At 37.1% G+C, this 19,020-nt stretch overlaps 1 pseudogene across 1 annotated transcript in view; it reads left to right on the forward strand.

Annotated features, from left to right (window-relative positions):
• Positions 1-7,486, forward strand: part of LOC145556354 (uncharacterized) — a 23,458-nt pseudogene extending 15,972 nt beyond the window's left edge. The window contains exons 18-20 of the transcript XR_014091840.1: positions 3,246-3,368; positions 4,798-5,792; positions 6,061-7,486. The product of XR_014091840.1 is annotated as an uncharacterized LOC145556354 (transcript). The remainder of the gene's footprint in view (positions 1-3,245; positions 3,369-4,797; positions 5,793-6,060) is intronic.
• The last annotated feature ends 11,534 nt before the right edge of the window (positions 7,487-19,020 follow it).

The raw sequence follows: 19,020 nt of genomic DNA on the forward strand, positions 1-19,020 counted from the left end.
ATCGTTTAGAGGGGGGGTGTAGGGTGTGGTACCTACACTAGGGTCTAGTGTATACCAATTAATTGTAATTTATTGACATAGCCTAGTAAAAAAAATGTGTAAGAGTAGGCCCAACTATTGTACTACGTATATGGTTTCTAATATACTCTACAATTGCAAAGCTAAAGCTTGTAACCCACATTTAAGTATTTTGACCTTTCCACCTACTTTATCTCCTAGCATCTAGATTCTCTAGCTATTATTATTACTTGTTTATCTAATTTTATTCTACGACTATTTCACCAAATGCCACTGAGAACTTTAAAAATTCACCAAATGCCATCGGACTTTTCAGAATTCACCAAATGCCACTCAGTTTTTAAATAATTCACCGAGTGCCATTAATGATTAACGGAGGCTTAATCATGACACATGACAATCGATTATTGGTTTAAAAAATATAAAAAAAAATAAAATTAAAAAAAACTCTAAATCCTAACCCAACCCAACCCAACCCCACCACCGTAACCACCTGCCCAAAGCCAACCGCCGGAACTCCTTGACCTCCTGCCGGAACCCTCTAACCTTCCGTCGGAACCCGCCGGAACCCTTGACGTCCCGCTGGAACCCCTTGGCCCCATCAAAACCGTTGACTCCTCTTAATCCCCTGAAAAACCATCGAAACCATCTCACGTAATGCCCAAAACTCTGCCTACTCGACTCTAGCACCCACACACTGACCCACAAAACTCCGTTTACCCGACGAACTTGCGCTGATGCCCACCCCAACCCCCGCAACCACCTCACGCACCAACACGACGCATCACATAGCTACCACAACCGACCATGGAAACCCAGAATTCCAGAATAAAACCCGACTGTGGAAACCCTTCACCCTCAAACGACTGAAATCAACCATGGAAATCTACAATGGTCGATTTCTATGGCTGATTTCATCTTTCAAGGGTGAAGGATAGGAGGAGTGGTTTTGCGCGGTGGTTGGAAAACGCTGGTTGTTTAAATCAAAGCTCATGTTGGTGGTATTTGGGGTCGGAGCAGGTTGTGTGGGTGGTTTTGGGGGTCGGCGGTGGGTCAGGTGGAGTGCTTAAGGGTCGATCGACCGTTTTTTGGTGGTTAAAGGGGTGGCCGGCTGTTTTCCGGCGAGAAAAGGGGAGAGGCTAGGGTTTGGCGGTGGTGGGAAGGTGGCTGGGAAAATTTTGGGTTTTTTTTTTTTTTTTGGTTTTTTTATTTAATTTTTTGATTTTCTTTTAATTTTTATGACTTAAAATAAATAGACTAATCATATCATGACATGTGTCATGATTAGACCCTAATGACTAACGGAGTTAACGGCCGTTAGTCATTAATGACACTCGGTGAATTATTTAAAAACTGAGTGACATTTGGTGAATTCTGAAAAGTCCGATGGCATTTGGTGAATTTTTTAAGTTCTCAGTGGCATTTGGTGAAATAGCCGTTTATTCTAAACCTTAGGATGTATTAGACTATTAGTGAAGTATAAATTTGGCGATATTGATCTCATTTGTTTGTATTACTTCAGTTGTATGATTGTATTTATATGTAACACGTTTAATTTTGATCAACCCTCTACAGAAATTTTTTCAAGATCTGCCACTGCTGTTATGAATATGCAGTCGTTTTCTGATGTGTACACCTGCATCAAGATAAATTAAAAGATTTCTTTTCTGATCAATAGAAGAGAAGCTAATATAGTAGCCCATAATCTTTCTGGGCTAACCATTATCATGATTGAAGTGAAGAAGATCCATAATGTAGCACCACAGTGCTCTAAAGATGCCTAATATAGTAGCCCATAATCTTTCTGGGCTAACCATTGTCATGATTGAAGTGAAGAAGATACATAATGTAGCACCAAAGTGCTCTAAAGATGCCTAATCAAGTGGCTTATGCGCTGTTAATTAAATTGGTCCCTGGTTCTTCGTAGCTTGTTTCCGGCTGTATTTCTTGTGTTTTGCACCTTTTTCAGGCTTGGGTCATGTAGACCAAGTCCCTTATATGGTTAATTGCTCTCAAACTTGTTTGTTATATTTGTTGTAATTTATGGTTCCGTATATTTTTAAGAAGCGTTAAACTTTCAAACCCTGCACCTGTACATATAAAACTATGGTTCCATAAAGTCTTTAACCTGTACAATATCTATAGATGCTTACCAATATGAGAAAATACTTATAGCGCAACTTCATAAAGTCTTGATCTGTATTCAATAACCCATTTCATCATAAGCTTTTTAATGTGGTCTAAAATTCTTCTGTTGACATGTGTTAGAGGAAATTGTATTGGTCACTCTGTGACTGGTCTTTATCAGTGTTTAAATTTTGACCCTGTTTCCTCCCTAAGTCTGATTATGCATTCAGAACGTTTTAATAAGTAGTTGTATTATGTCTTGTGTGGATGGTCCTTGATTAATAGTTGAGAGGTTGTTTCTGTGATCCAGTTTTATATTAATCTACTCTAATTATACATTTACAATTAGTTATCCTAATAGCCTGCTCTATGAATTCTCAGTATTACTCTGGATACACTTTATATAGTAGTACTGTTATATTACTTTCACATAGAGATCAAGAACTTACCGTTCTTATTTTTTTTGTATCGTCTTACTGTTCCTAGAGCCTCCATCATATTTCTCAAATCTTAAGGACAGTTATTCAGTTATTTTACCTCATTTAACTGCTAAAACTTTTTAGTTGATGCGTTTAGACACTGCTTTTAGAAGATTTCATATTATAAATATGCACGGAAAGAACATACTTCAGGAATTCAGATAATGATAATTTCCTAATTAATATGGCTCTACTAAATTATATTTATATTTCTCAAACTAATTTTAATACATACTTCCTCTGTTATTTTTTACTTGGCCTGTTTCTTTTATCATGCTTGCCAATGCAAAACTTTAACGATCAATAACTTAAATTCTTCATAAGTAAAAATTATAAGATAGTACTTTTTGAGACGAATCCAAAAAGATCATACATGAATATATTTTTCCTTACATATTATTCACAAAAGACGGTCAAAGGAGGGGTGGTGAATAGTGTAAAAGTCAAAGCGGGGCAAGTAATAAAGAACGGAGGAAATATAATCTTTCACCTCCTTAAATGTTTGGTACTATCACACACTCTCCTGGATGTTCCAAAATGTATCACATGAAATGTCAAATTAGCAGACTTCTGATTTATGACTTCCAAAAATGTGAATTATATTTTGTTTACTTTCTTCAGGTTGACACTGCTGGGTGGTTGGAGAGGACAAAAGAGAAAGGCCCTGCTTCATTGAGCATTATGCAAACCAGGAAAAATCTTATGAGGGCTCATGTAATTGCATTGGTTCTTGATGGAGAGGAGGTGAGCCACTGATTCTCTCTTGCAGTGCTATGTTTAAGGTTGACATTAGACAGTTTATTTAGATAAGAAGATTTTATATAATTCAGTTTAAACTAGTAATGCTATGTTATCATCTGTAATCTTCAGCAAAGCCATTATTTGCCTTAAATTCTCATTCCAATTCTTCTTCAAGCTACACTTTTTTTTTTTTTTTTTTTTTTTGCTATCCTGTGAGAGGTTCTTAACTTACTACAGTGGGTCATTTTTTCATAAATAGTTGTGTTATAGAGCTGGCAGTTAAAAGGCAAAGCTTTAAAATAAGAACCTTGTCTGGGACAGAATTATCTCACCTCACCATTTATGCAAACCAGCAAAGCTATGAATGACTTGTTGATCTTCAATCACCAAACATTATTTTCCTGTTTGGCGTGACCGAACATGCCCCAACAATTTGTCATCTCATTTTTTAATCCTTTAATTTTATCCCACTCCACCCCTTGTTACTTTCGTAGTTTCATCTTTACTCTCATCTTTTCTTGTTTGGATCCTCTTCTTCTTGTATGCCCAAAACATCCATAATGGATCCTCTTCTTTGAATTGCCACAGTAATGCTATGAGAGTCAACTTTGCTCAATAGAAAACAGGTGGTCTAATTACTACCATAATTTATGGGCTTGAGCTTGCTTAACTGGCCAGGTCCCTGCTCCATGGACGATATTGGCCAAATTGCCATGGGACAGACCATTTCCTTCAGTTTTAATGATATAGCTCATCGTAAAGAACTCTTGATGAACTCCACTATTTAAGCTACGTAGCATTAATATGGAGAAGAATATTTTCATTGACAAAATCTTGCTAGTAATTTTTTGTAACCAAGAGATGGTTTGAATTTTGAAATCTTCATTACTTGTTCTCAACAGCAACTTCTTGCTAACCCATTCACTTCATCAAAAAGTGAGACAACTCCAACCTTTTTGGGTGGGGGTTTGAAGAGGTTGTTGAGCCATGTATCATTATTGCCTGCAACTATATGAGAAAGGCTGTTTTTGAATCAAAACAATCACGATGATTGGAGAATAGCACATAGTAAAATCAGAAGCTCAAACAATTTGAAAAATGAAAGTGAGAGAAACTGTAGCAGAGGAAATAATAATATAAGTAAGAAATATATGTAGTAATAGTGCTAAAAGCTCTTGAAGTATGCAGCTCCTGTGTCAAGTTCCTAGCATGCTGAATGCATGATGTCTTCTAGATTTAGTTCAATTCCTTTTAGTTGTGTGAGAAACTGCTGTGATAGAGGCAATAGAAATTCCCCCGTCTGGCATAAAGCCTGCCCTCTCTCTCTCTCAAATTGTGCCTTTCTATATATAGATTTGATTTGCTTCCTCTTCTTGTTAGTGTACCATAATAAATTTTTGATTGTTTATTGTCTCCTCATTTTGGCTATTAGGTTTCAAAGACCAAGAAGAGCATGAAGCATGCCGAAATAGTTTTAGCTAGACAGGCAGTGGAAGAAGGACGTGTTTTGATAGTAACCGTAAACAAAATGGATCTTTTGAAAGGAAAACAGAAGTCTAAGTTATATGAAGACTTCATTAAAGCTGTTCCCGAAGAGATTCAGAAACTTATACCGCAGGTTTGCTTTTTAAAACTTTCATTCTATGGCTCTCTATTGCTAATCCTTTTTATCTCTTGTGAGTTGTGATAGTGTTTCAAGATTTAAACATATGAGCTTGTTTGATGAGTCAGTTCTATTATCTTCCATGTGCTAATGATATAGTAATTCCCACAAAACTTATTTGTGCTTTAATTATCAAGGGGTCTGGTATGCAGTGTATGAGATAATTTAAGGGTGAGGAGTTGATTGTCCCAATTTCAGTTAGGAAAATTTGTTAAAAAGGACCAAGGAAGGTGACTCTTTTGTTCAGAAGGACCAATTAAGACAAAAGTTGTTCAGAAGGACCACAAAACACACTTTGGGTTGTTGAGGGGGACCATGTCACATGTTCAGGCAAGTCAACGCCGGAGTCCGGCGTTGACCGTCACGTGCTAGTCACGTGACTCATTAAGTTGGCTAAATTTTATTTTTTTTCTTTTTTTTCCCATTCATCCTAACTAATTCCCCCCAAAAATCACCTTTTCACCCCAATTTTGTATTTCTTCTTCTTTCTCTCTCCTCGAAGTGACTGAACATGCATTTAGTTCGGTCTGCCATTGTTGGTGAGATCAGAGGAGCAATTTAATAGGGTATTAAAAGGTAAAGTCTTTTAGTTCTCTCTCTCCTGTCAGCTTAATTTAGTTGTTTACTCACCATTTTCTTGATTTATTTTTTTGCTTTTCGACCCTAACAATGGCGACGGGAAAGGGAAAGCAGAAGGGAAAGCGAAAAAGGCGGATAATTTTTAATGACTTGATATTCAGCTACACTAAAATCCAAAAGTCGAGGTAAGCAATTGGAAATTTGTAGTTCCATTGGTTAGGGTTAGTTGCGATTTTTTAATTGTTGAATTGTGGTCCATTTATTTAATTAAGTTGGATTAAAATAATGAAATAATGTTTAAATAACAGTATACCTAGTTAATTTTGGTTAATTGTGAATACTTTATTGGTAGTTTGATTTGTTTGTGTGAAATGTGATTTACAATGTTTTGTGTTCTGGGCTGCTGTTAAATAGAAGGAAATTAAGTCAAATTTTGTTGATTATTTCAATCAGGTTTAACGGTAGGGATCACGTGCCATATGAAGGGATTAAAATGAGTGAAAAAATTAACATAAGATTGTATTATGGGGGGAAATTTGTGACTAAAAAGGGAAAAACAACCTATGAGCCAGGTGACAGTGATTACTATGGGTTGTCATTGCACCCAAATGTGGATGAGTTGGCTTATTTTGTGTTTAAGGACTGGGTTATAAGGGAATTGGGATATAAAGAAATGGGTCAGCTATGGTTTAGGAAGGATGGACATAGTTTGTTTTCTGGTAGGCAAGAGCTGAAAGATGATGGGGATATTACTGACTTTTTATTTGGGAGAGAAGATGATGGATGGTATCATCTTTACCTTGTGCATGAGCCTAAGGGGGTGGATTATGCTAAATATTATGGGCCAATAAATGGGTGGTACACTAACACAGAATCTGAGGGGGGTACAAAAGATTTGGGTAGTTTTATTGCTACAAGTGAGTCAAACCAAAGTGACTCAGCAACACAGTCACACCTGGTTAGGGGTGGGGCCCAGGAAGAAGATGCTTTTGTTGAAAACCCTAGATCTGAAAATGAAGAGTCTCCTTTACAAAATGCTCCCTCAACCACCACAAACCAAAACACCTTGACCTTATCTTCAAAACCCACCCAGTAGACTGTTTTACCTCCAACCCAGAAAAAAACCAAAAAAAGGTTGAGACTTAAGCTACAACCCATCCCAGAAACACAAGATCTAGAACAACCATGTGAACTTGAGAGTTTCAGTGATGTCAGTGACCATGATGTGTGCTTGAGTGATTATGATTATGAGGACAAGAGTAATGATGATTTGTTTTCTAAGTATGTAGACCATGAGATAAGTGATACAGTAGCTAGTAGTTTGGGTGGCCTTATTAAATCCCATAGGAATACAGAAGCTGCAGAGGGTCAGTTTCAGGGAGTGCATGGTGGGACTATACAGCTGAATGATGATGAGGATCTGAATGACAGTGATGATAATCTACATAGTGTTCATGGCTCTGATGATGAAATAGATGGATACCCTGTTTTCAACCCAGACATTGACTTTAAAAAGAACATTCAGTTCTCACTTGGGTTGAAATTTCCAACTAGGCATGTGTTAAGAAAAGCTTTAAGACACCATGCCATTGAGAATGGCTACAATTACTATTTCTTGCATAATAAGAGCCATAGAATAACTGTGTATGTAGAAGGAGGTGTGACTGTGAGTGGAAGAAGGGCAGATTGGTTGAGTGTAAGTGTAACAAGAGGAGGAAGTGTTTGTTTAAGGTTTATGCTGCAAAAGTAAAGAATGAAGAGACTTTCCAAATAAAAAGTCTAAGGTTAACTCATGTTTGTGGGCATCAGCATGAGAATGATAAGGTAAATGCAGATTACCTAGCAGAAAGATACCCTGAGGACTTTAGGGATGACCCTAGTTACAAGATGAATGCATTTATGAAAAGAGTTAGGAGGGAGTTACGTGTTGAGGTTGGGTACTATAACTGCTACAATGCAAAACAAAAAGCTCTGAAGATGATTTATGGGGAAGCTGCTGATGAGTACAGAAAGGTTTGGGAGTATGTGGAGATTGTGAGGAAATATTATCCAGGTAGCTCAGCTGTTGTGAAGCTCCAAGGACTGGAAAACCCCCCACCTATATTTCAGAGGATGTACATATTACAGCCATGTAAAGAAGGTTTCATGGCTGGTTGTAGGCCTATATTAGGGGTTGATGGGTGCCATTTGAGAGGACCATACCCAGGCATATTACTTACAGCTGTAGGGAAGGATGGGAATAATAACATATTCCCAGTGGCTTGGGCAGTGGTTGAGACTGAGAACTCAGAAAGCTGGACATGGTTTCTTGATCTGCTGGTGAAGGACTTGGGTTTTGTGGCTGAATCAGTTTCTTGGGTTAGGGAGCATGAGGATACCGATGTGGCCTTTTTGTCTGATAGACAAAAGGTATGAGTTATGTTTATGCATGTTTGTATTGCAATTTTTGTTGTCTTCTGTGGTTTTGTTTTGACTGTCTTGGTTGCATTGTAGGGACTATTGGATGCTTTCAGGACTGTAATTCCAAATGCTGAAACCAGATATTGTTGTAGGCATATCTGGACAAATTTTAAGGGAAAGTTCCCTGGTGAGGCATACAGGGAGTGTTTTTGGAAAGCTGCTAGATCTTCCACAAAGGTATGAAGCAAAAATGTTGGTTGCCAATATTATGCATGTTTGTTTTAAGTTAGGAGTTTAGTGAAATGTTCATTCAGAACAGAATATGTTTATGCATGTTTGTTTTAACTTATATGATTGGTGGAATGTGTGTTAAGGACAACATATGATGTTTATGAGTATTTATTTAATGAATGTTTAGTTACTGATACATGTGTATTTGAACCCAGCACCAATTTGATAGCCACATGAAGGACATAAAGAAACTAAATGTTGAGGCTTATAACTACCTTGCTGCCATCCCAGTTAGTCATTAGGCTAGGCATGGGTTTAGCACTAGAGCCAAATCAGGGATGTTGTTGAATAATTGTTGTGAGTCATTCAACAATGTTTTGAAAGAGGCTAGGGCTAAGCCAATATTATCTTTGATGGAGTGGATAAGACGATATGTAATGATGAGATGTTGTGCAAAGAGGGAGGGATTAAAAGATTTTCAAGGAGTGATCATGCCAAGTGTTGTGAAGATGATAGAGAGGGGTCAAAAACAGATTTATAATATGAGGGTTACACAGGCAGATGTCCATGAGTTTGAAGTTGATGATGAGGGTGATACCTATGTGGTAAACCTTGAATCCAAGAGCTGTGGCTGTTATAGATGGACCTTGATGGGCATCCCATGCTGGCATGCTTTGGCTTGCATTTCCAAGAAAAGACACAACTATGAGGAGTATGTGCATCCAGCTTACCCTGTAACAACATATGCTGCAACATATGGTCCTGCTTTCCATGCAATGCTTGGACAGAAGCAATGGGAGAGGTCTGCACTGCCAGAACCATTACCACCACCTTACAGAGTAATGCCTGGAAGACCATCAAAGAAAAAAAGGAAGAAAGAACCAGGGGAGGGTAAAGATAAGTATGTCAAAAGACCCTACAAGCAGAATAATTGCTCTAGGTGTGGTGGTGTAGGACACAATGCAAAAAAGTGTTTCAGGCCTGTAAAAAAGAAGGGACCTGTCAACAAAGAAGGCAGACCACGCAAAAATGACAAAGGAGCAACCACCTCTGCCGCAGCTGCCACACAAACTGCTCCAACTTCATCTCAGCTTGCAAACTCCTCTTCAAGGCAAGCAACTCCTGCTTCAACTCCATCAGCACCCACCTCTTCAAGGCAAGCTGCCCCCTCAAGGAACAAAAAAAGGACAGCCTCTATTAATGCCATCCAAGCATCACAACCTTCCCAAAACAGTTGTGTATCAGAAAATTAGTGTTGTACTTGAAGACAAAATTATGAGCTTTTCATTTTTTTTGGACAACTTTGCAATTTCAGCATATTTTTGTACTAAAACCTTCAACTTGGCTGTTCTGAATTGATTGCAATGATTAGCTCAAGTTTCAAGTTATATCACCTGTTTTTTATTTGGTTATTTTTTCTGAATTTGTTTTGATTTATCAGATTTAAGCATTACATTAAAAAAAATAAAACAAGGAACCAAAAGATAAAGGAAGTCAAACAGTGATTCATTAAACCAAATTGGCAGTACAACATATCTCACCAGCCTATTACAACTTACTTATTCAAATGCTAAGTTTCACTACAATGGAACTAACAACAACTGATACAAGTCCACAAAATACAAGTAAAATAAGAAGTTGATGATTGTTAATGTCAACTTGTTGACCACAGTTCATGATAGCTTGATTCACATCCAACCTCTTCATCTCATCCTCTTATTCTCTTCACTTAGCCTTTGTTTCTCTTGTTCCATGCAAGCTACTCTAACCTTGAGCAAATTCATATCAGAAGATAACCATGGGTCCACGATGTCCTTTGCGCCACTGGAATCCCACAATTGCACTTAGTCCTCTTCAGTTCTCCCATATTCCTATTCCTGCAAATTCAATTTTGAAGTACAAAAACGAACAACATCAAGCAAAATCCCCTAAATTCGACAAATTGAAACCAAATTCACAGTACTAACCTTGTTCCTCTTCTCCTCAATTGCAATCTCGAATAATTTGTCATAAAAAAGAGGCGCAATTGCAGACTTGCTTTGATTCTAGGGCTCGTCACTTCGAGGAGAGAGAAAGAAGAAGAAATACAAAATTGGGGTGAAAAGGTGATTTTTGGGGGGAATTAGTTAGGGTTAATGGGGAAAAAAAGAAAAAAAAAAATTAAGCCAACTTAATGAGTCACGTGCCTAGCACGTGACGGTCAACGCCGGACTCTGGCGTTGACTTGCCTGAACATGTGACATGGTCCCCCTCAACAACCCAAATTGTGTTTTGTGGTCCTTCTGAACAACTTTTGTCTTAATTGGTCCTTCTGAACAAAAGAGTCACCTTCCTTGGTCCTTTTTAACAAATTTTCCTTTCAGTTATAAGTGAGTGAGGAAATAAGAAAACTAATTGCATCTGAGAACATTGGGCTTTATTCCTTGTTTTTGAACTTGGGGAAGAGAGAATGAAAGGAAGGAGTTTGTTAGTCAGTCTCACAGATCGCTCTGTTTGTAAAGAAACCCTAATTTGAACTTCTCCTCCTCTCTTTCTTGAAAAATTACTCACCAACATCTTTGGTAATCGATGTAACATTGTCATATCTAAATATCTTATAACGTGTACTTAAAATAAACTTAACTCCTTGACTTGTTAAGTTGTTATGCACCAAAATCTTAACTGAGATCATGAAATGTCTTATTTTTATAAAACTAACCCTCTCCTGTCATTAGGTAACTGGAATACCAGTTATATTTGTTTCTGCTCGGGGGGAAAGGGTCGTATAGCAGTCATGCATCAGGTTACTGACACGAGAAATGGTGTCTACAGCTGTCAACAGCCCGACTTAATCGTTGGTTGCGAAAGGTATGGTTCCATTTTCCTTTAAAGGTCATATAGATATTAAACAATTCTTTTGCCAACTTGACACAAGGGTCAAAATGTGTTAGTGACTAAATTGTGACTTAATTGACTAAGACAAAGCAGGATCTGCCGGAGTCCTGATCTTGAATTCTTGATAATTATTCACAAGTCCATGATTTACTCTATTACTAATGGTTAGCCATGGTAGCTTCCTAGTCTGTCGAAGACAAACCAGTGTCCAAAATATGGCAAAGGTGCCATTTCTCTGTTTGAGGTCGGATGGAAATATAAAGCCTAAGTATTGTCTTGATTAAGAATCAGTGGCTGCTAATGAAATCCTAATTTGAATTGAGTGCAGATGATCCACATTGTACTGATTTTCAGATCCTAAAGGTGTTGATTCTCTGTTTCTAGGTTATGAGCAGGCACTCTTGAAAAGATCAGGCTGCACAGTCAAAGGTCAAGTACTTCACACAAGTGAAGGCTCGACCACCAACATTTGTTGCCTTTGTGAAGGGGAAAACAGTGCTGTTAGATACTGAAATACGGTTTTTGACAAAATCTTTGAAAGAAGACTTTGATATGGGCGGGATCCCAATTCGTATCTTGCAGCGCTCTCTAAGTAGGCGCGACACAACCTCCAAGAGCACCCCTGCTAAACTTAGCCATACAGGAAAATTGGTTGAAAGAGCATCTTCAGATAAGCGGAGTGTTAAACTGAGGTTATGATTGTTACACAATCACACAACATTGTCTTTCCTTTGCCAAAAAGTATGTGAAAATATTTTGGTTTGTATGGTCATTGTATATAATTTTTTCAAATAAGATCCGATAAATCACAAGGTGGTATATTCTAGCAATATGAACGAAACATGTAATAAACTAAACACATTTTTTTTTCAATATATGTTTCATAATAATTATAACATCTCTGTTTTTTTTTAAAGAACACAATATTATAATTTCTCTCCAACTAATCCTACTTTCACAAATATTTAATTTTTTCTCAATTAAAAAATTCCCTAAATGTGGATAAACCCTAAATAAATAGTAACACATTATAATGAATACATGTTGATGACTTGATTATGAATTATTTTGAAACTACTAGCAAATCTTTTACCTAACCCATTCTAATGTATGTTAAAAGAAAAAGAAAATCAATTTAACACGAGAATAGAAGAAAAATAAGGCACAATGACATCATGTAAGAGAGCTTGAGCAATTTAGTAATATGGGGTTATCCTAAAATAAATTATAACTACTTTGTAAATCAATTCTCCCAAAAACATCCTGAAGAGGCCCTTAATTGGTTTTCCAAAGAAAATTTCCCTTGCAACATGGTCAAAATAATTACATGATAGGCACTATTTATTTACAAATAATTTTGTCATTGTACTGCACAAGATAAGTTAATAATCACATCAGCATTCCAAAAAAGGCATCTAGCATAATCAGCAAAAGAGCATAATCAAAATTAATCTATCTTTCCCTTAAAACCATCTAAGATAAATATGAAGAGGCCCTTGATTAGTTTTCCAAAAAAAAAACAATCTCCCTTGCAATCTCTCTTGTAAATAGGATGCCTACTCTTAATAATGTCTTTGCCTTGAAACCATCTAAGATAATATTAATCAGATCACACTGCCTCCCACCAAAAAGTACCATCATGGTTACTATCCCTTTTCCTTGGCACCTGTGATAGGCATCAGAAACAATAGAGATGTTAAACCAAACACCTCAATGAATACAAATATAAGATATTATGGGTGGATAGATTGTTACATATACCCGGGTACAAGGTGCACCAAATAGTTTTGATGGATTATTGCTCATTTAATCATCTAATTATGAGCAAAAACAAACCTTGTATTGGTTGGGTATAGCTTGTACCCGGGTGTACATAAAAAATTTCATATTAGGTTTGCCAAACAAGAAAACAAGTAGCAAACTAGCCATTCATAAAAATATATACACCCATGAGGATATCCTCAATCCAGAATGCATGTGTAATAGGTAGTAGTAACAAAACCATAAGAACCTCTTGATGGGCATGCCAAAATTTGTCTTAAGTATGATAATGATCATGCCATATTATTAAAAATTAACAACCCTGTTAATAAATTCATCTTTAAATCCTCTCTTCACCCTCTCCATTCATATGCTAACTACAACAACCACTATCAGCCCCCCAGCTGCACCACCTCTACAAGGCCACAACCCAACCCAACCCACATAAAGCTCAACCCTCATCTATGCAATGCTTCTCTGTACCTCCAAAAACTACCTCAACGATTGGACCAGTACTTGAATAAAGTAGCAATGACAACATCAAGTAGGTTTGCTTTATATCACTAGATTTCATCATCAAAGTCTCCATATATTTAAGAGAAGATGCGAAAATAGATTGCCATTCACTATTTACAAGAACTGTTCTAATTTAAAATCTTTCTCTCGATTAATGGTAAATTGGTGACCACTGACAAGGGTTTTCTCTGCATTAGGCATGCTTTGGTACTCAACAAGGCAGGTAAAAAAAGATGTTTAAGGGTGCACCCTCGGAATATTTTGCAGTATGAGAACACCAAAACCTCTAATTCCAAGCTAAGCATACATATTCTCTTCCAAAGTGTAGATACAAAATACCATTGTGCATTTGTGCCTGATTAAAAAAAATAGTGGTTGTTCTAGGTGATCTCTGGCTCAAATTCTGTGTGCATGGAGTTGTGGCCTTGTGGGTGGCAATCTCTCGTGTTGTTATGGTAAAAAGGTGGTGTCGGTCTTACAACATGATGGTACTTCTTCCAACAATGAGCCAAACCCAAATAAATATTAATAATATGAAAGTTATGATTCGAGATTGGAATGAAAGTCCCACATGTCTGAGCGAAAAGGCAACTTGAAAGTTAAAATTATTGAAAATTTAAATCTCAAGGAAAGAAAAGATTATTACTTTGTATAAGAAATAAATTGAAATTTTTAAATTTTTTTTAAAAAAAAACATGAATAAATACAGATTATGATGACCCAGTTGACAAACCTAAGACTAACTTATCCCATGCCTAATATCCATTTTTTATATTCATAATTCTGTATCCTCAAAAAAAATTCTCCAAGAATAGAGGTGGCATGAGACACACTAAAAAGCATTATGTTTTGCCAAACATCAAGTAATGTAATACCATAAAATTTTATCACAAAGCTAACTATAAGGACAACTGGAAAATAAGTACCTTGTTTGGTAGGTGATAACAAATTAAAGTAATGAAAAATGAATTAAAAATTGTTTTGCAAGGAAACTAACATACTGATGTTCATAAGAAAGCAACATCATCCTCAAAAGGCCAAACATGTATTGCTTTACAACTTCAAGTGGTAAACAATGATATGAAATTTATCACAAATTATAGATTTGGAAATAAAAGCTAGTAAATTGGCCAAACATGTATTGCTTTACAACTTCAAGTGGTAACCAATGGTTATGAAATTTATGCATAAACTGTGGATTTGGAAATAAAAGCGAGTAAATTACTAACAAGAATTAAACTGGGATAGCATTAGCAAAAAAGAAACAGGAATCGTCAGCAATAACATTATCATTAGCAATAGCATCAGCATAAGCATACAACCTATTTTGGGTGTTTTTGTCCCTTGGGAGAGTTACGTCACAAAGTCTGGTCCACGCGTGAACTGTACCTGCAAAAAAACGGAGACCCCAGGTGGTTGGTGCTCCGCCTCCGACGGTCAAGTTAGTAACTTGAATAGGAGTAAAAACGTGCGGAAATTTAGGTGGAGATCTGTGACAGGTTAAAGTCGTATCCTCTAATCAAAAGTAATTCCTAAATCCTCTAACTAATGTAGATAGGGAAGTAGGGTCGAATCCACAGATAAACGAGTCTTTCTATTCCTAATTAACTAATATAATCTAGATTATAAAGTAACCAATATGTTATAATCAAAAGGAACTAAACTACAAAGATTAAGAATAAGTAGAAAACAATGAATAAAAGGATCTTGGGCATAGGTTCACCAATAAATAATTTTCCAGGGTAAAACATATTAATCAATCATCAATGCATACATTAATCAGATCATAAAGGGCTTTCGCTACGTATTACAATCACATAATTAATTTACCAGTATTAAATCTCATCTTTCGAATCTCGACTTAACCATTTATAAATTAACCTGCCTGTTGAAACTAGACCTAAACATTAATTCTCATCTGTCGAATCTCGAATCAATATTGTTAAACTCATGCATAAAAGATCTGCGCAATTCTAGTCACAGATAGGGGTGTTAAAAAATACCCGACCCGCTTGACCCGTCCCGAAAACTCGATGACCCGCAAAAAAACTGCCGGGTAATTAAAAAAATATTTTCCATTTGTTCGGGTCGGGTACCCGACCCACTAAAAACTTGAAATTTCGGGTCGGGACATGGGCCGTATTCTGACTCAGGCTGGTACCCGCTGTCCCGAAGTTATTTTTTTAAATATTTATTTTTCTGAAATAAGTTAGGGTTTTTACTTTTTAGCTTATTCCCATTCTCTTTCCCGCAGTCATTTCTCTTTAAGCCTCTTTCTCAGTCTCACACTTGCTTGCTCAGTCTCTCTCCTCTCCACTCCATCCCCCCGCCGCGCGCTAGCTGCATCGTACCCTACTACATTGACTAAGCTGTCAGCCGCTCAGCCCCCTCTTATTCGATGGTAGGTCGGCTTTTAGTCACTACATCGTAGTGCTCTTTCTCTCCTCACATTTGCTAGCCTAGTTCTTCTTCATCCATATTCTGGAAGGAAATTTCTTCAAATTCTCTGGTGTGGATGACAATCTGGTGAAGAAGGTGGTTGTTGATGATGGGTTAATATTAAATTTGTATGTGTAAGTAAAGCTAAGTATGTCTTCAATTCCCAATTGAAAAGGCCACTATTTTGGTGTATTACAAATAGTAGTTAGTTTGATACCTTGATGATTTAATTGATACTTGATCTAAAATTTATTGCTTGTAAGTTCTGACCCCTAAAAAAAAATTAAAGGAAGTAAATTACAAATTTGATGAATGTTATGATTTTCTCATTTTTCCAGAATTTGTTTTATATATAATTCTCATTTTAATTATTCTAGCATTGAAATTATTGATTCACCCTCTTTGTTCATCAAATCTGCTTTTCTCTTTGGTTGTGATACTCAAGATTTAAAATACCATATTGGAAAATTCGGGTACCCTATGTCCCGACCCGAATTATTCGGGTACCCGGGTTTCGGGTACCCGAGATATTCGGGTCGGGACATGGGACTGTAGGGAATAGTTTCAAGCCTTTAAAATCCCACTAGCTTGAACCCCACTGTGATCATACACTAAAGTACGGTGGCGTCCAAAAGGGAAGAAGATAGAGCAAAAGAGTCGCCAACAAGTTTTTAAGGAACTTGTAAACCGTTCACGAGGTGAAGGTTACACCCCTTAACGATCCAAGAGATCGTCAACTCCATAAGGTCATGAACCAAATAAGGGTTCGGGGATGAAGGTACAAATCCAACCTAAAAGAGATTGAACCTGCCCTAATAATAAGCCTCTACTTTATTCTGCTCGTATTCATGTGCGCTTTCTGACTAACATGCAATCAATAGGATTAACCCTAAACCTGTTTAATCTATGTTGGTTGAATTTAATGCACAAATAAACTATTATTGGCGATCACTTGAATTATAATCATATTAACCCTAACAAGATTATTAATTATCTTATTAAACGTGATTACAAGTACCAATTCCCTTTAAGCATGCAATAAAGGTGATCAAACAATAACAATATAAAATAATATGTGTCAAGCAACATAATAAATAATCAACATCATTAATAATAATAATATCAATCATAATTATAATCATGTTAAAGCATAGTAAACATAGCAAGATCCTAGGCATGATACTAACAAGATTAATAACAAACCCTAGCATGTCACTAGACAATAAAAATCAAATCTTTCACGTCTAGGGCAAAGGCAACTTCGAATATGGCTAGGCGTATCAAGATCTTGCGAATGCGGAATTTTGTATTCGAGAAAACAAAGTTTTAGAAAAGAAAGAATGATTTTTTTAAGAAGAGAATTGAAGATTCTTGGTGAATGAATATTGATAATCCGTCCATGAAAACGGAGTTTTTGATACGATATTTATAGAGAAAATCATCCAAAAAAGATAATTTATCAAAACAGAGTCTGAAGACCACAAAACCACTTTGGCGCCAGACCTGGCTCATTGGCGCCAGGACCAGTGGCTAGCGCCAGGCGCTAATGCTGGCGTCTGGCGCCAATCCTGGTTCCAGGCGCCAAGGCCTTGGGTTGGACGCCAAATCGACTTTCAACGCGTTTTCGAAAATCTGATAAACTTACCGTACTGGAAGATAAAATAATATAATTTCAGTCGAAAATGCTATTTGATCTAATTAAAACTCTGAAGAGTCCTAATTGAATTAAGAATGATAAGACCTTCTAGAATGTTCTAGAAGACTAAAAACCATTCCTAATTGCATTAGGAATGATAAATTATATTAGGCCCTCCCCTAGATCATTAGGCCGTACTTAAAACTCAAACCGGGCCCAGTTTAGTAAATTGGCCATAAATTCCTCAATATTCATCGGAATTGGGCTTATAATATATCGTTGGAAAGGTATTTGCAAGCCCCATCCAACTACACCACTATTGGACCCATATCATGGACCAACCAACTGGATTGACTGTTTTCTTAAAATAAAGTTTTCAAAAACAGAGAGAAGAGAAAAAGAAATAAAACTTTCCGCAACACTAGACCTTTCCACACTTTCGTTTCATTCGATTATGATTCGACGTGAAAGGCACTCATCACTAGGTTTGGTTTTGGGGAGACACAAATGGGTGTCTACAGAAGCCCCCACTTTGACTGAGTTTGGAGAAACGCAAGTTTCGAAAACGAAAGTCAAAGTAACGATAGGGACGGAGAATGATTCAGAACGTTCTGCGATCCTAAATCACTCTTGTAACGCCGATACCTGCAAAACTAGCATTAGTTAAACAGATAAAAGAGTTAAGAAACGCGTATCTTGCATCGTCGAGCACACGTCTCTGAAAGTAACCGATTGTCGCTGTTGCCGTTGTTTTGACGACCTCATGCAAGCTAGAGAATGCCATCCCGCTTGAAAACTGCTACGCCTTGTAACTGCTTCCAAATTAGAAGATTGCTTCGCCTGAAACGATCCCCCTCCGCAATGATAATATTCCGCGTCCAAGGGAATATCATCGAAGATTGCTTCACTTGAAACAATCCTCAGTTGTTTGTGACAACTCTCCACAATCTAGGGAACGCCACCTTGTTGTTTTGATGTTCACTCGTCTCTGAACAAAGAGCTTCTTTTTGATATGACTCTAATTTCCGCTGTGATAGTCTTCGAAAAGATCACTACTTCTTAATGTTTGCTATGCCAGTACATCGGCGCTTTGCTGCTTGTGAACCAGTATGTCGGTGCTTTTGCTGTGATGACAATCCTCTTTTCTTTGGGAATAGTTGCCAACACAACTCTTGCATGATGAATGACAATCCGATTTAGGGAAAGTTGTCAATGCCACGTAACAATCCATCCTTGGAAATGTTGTCACGATGAAGCGACAATCCGTACCTCGAAAAATTTGCCAAAATCCAATTTTTGGAAAAGTTGCCATTGCTTCGTAACAATCTTTCATAAGAACTTTGCTACGATCGACAATCCACATCTTGGAATATAACTCTTGAAAGCAATCCACCTTGGAAATTTTCCAACGCTATGTGACAATCCTTTTGGGAAAATATTGCCACTATTGATAATCCGCGTCTTAGAACATTTGCAAAAAAGAGTCGACCGACAATCCACTTCGGGAAAATTTGCCACTTACTGAAATGAATGACAATCCACGTTGAGGAACTTTT

The sequence above is a fragment of the Chenopodium album genome, chromosome 1 (assembly GCF_948465745.1).
Source record: "Chenopodium album chromosome 1, dcCheAlbu1.1, whole genome shotgun sequence".
NCBI classification, from domain to species: Eukaryota; Viridiplantae; Streptophyta; class Magnoliopsida; order Caryophyllales; family Amaranthaceae; genus Chenopodium; species Chenopodium album.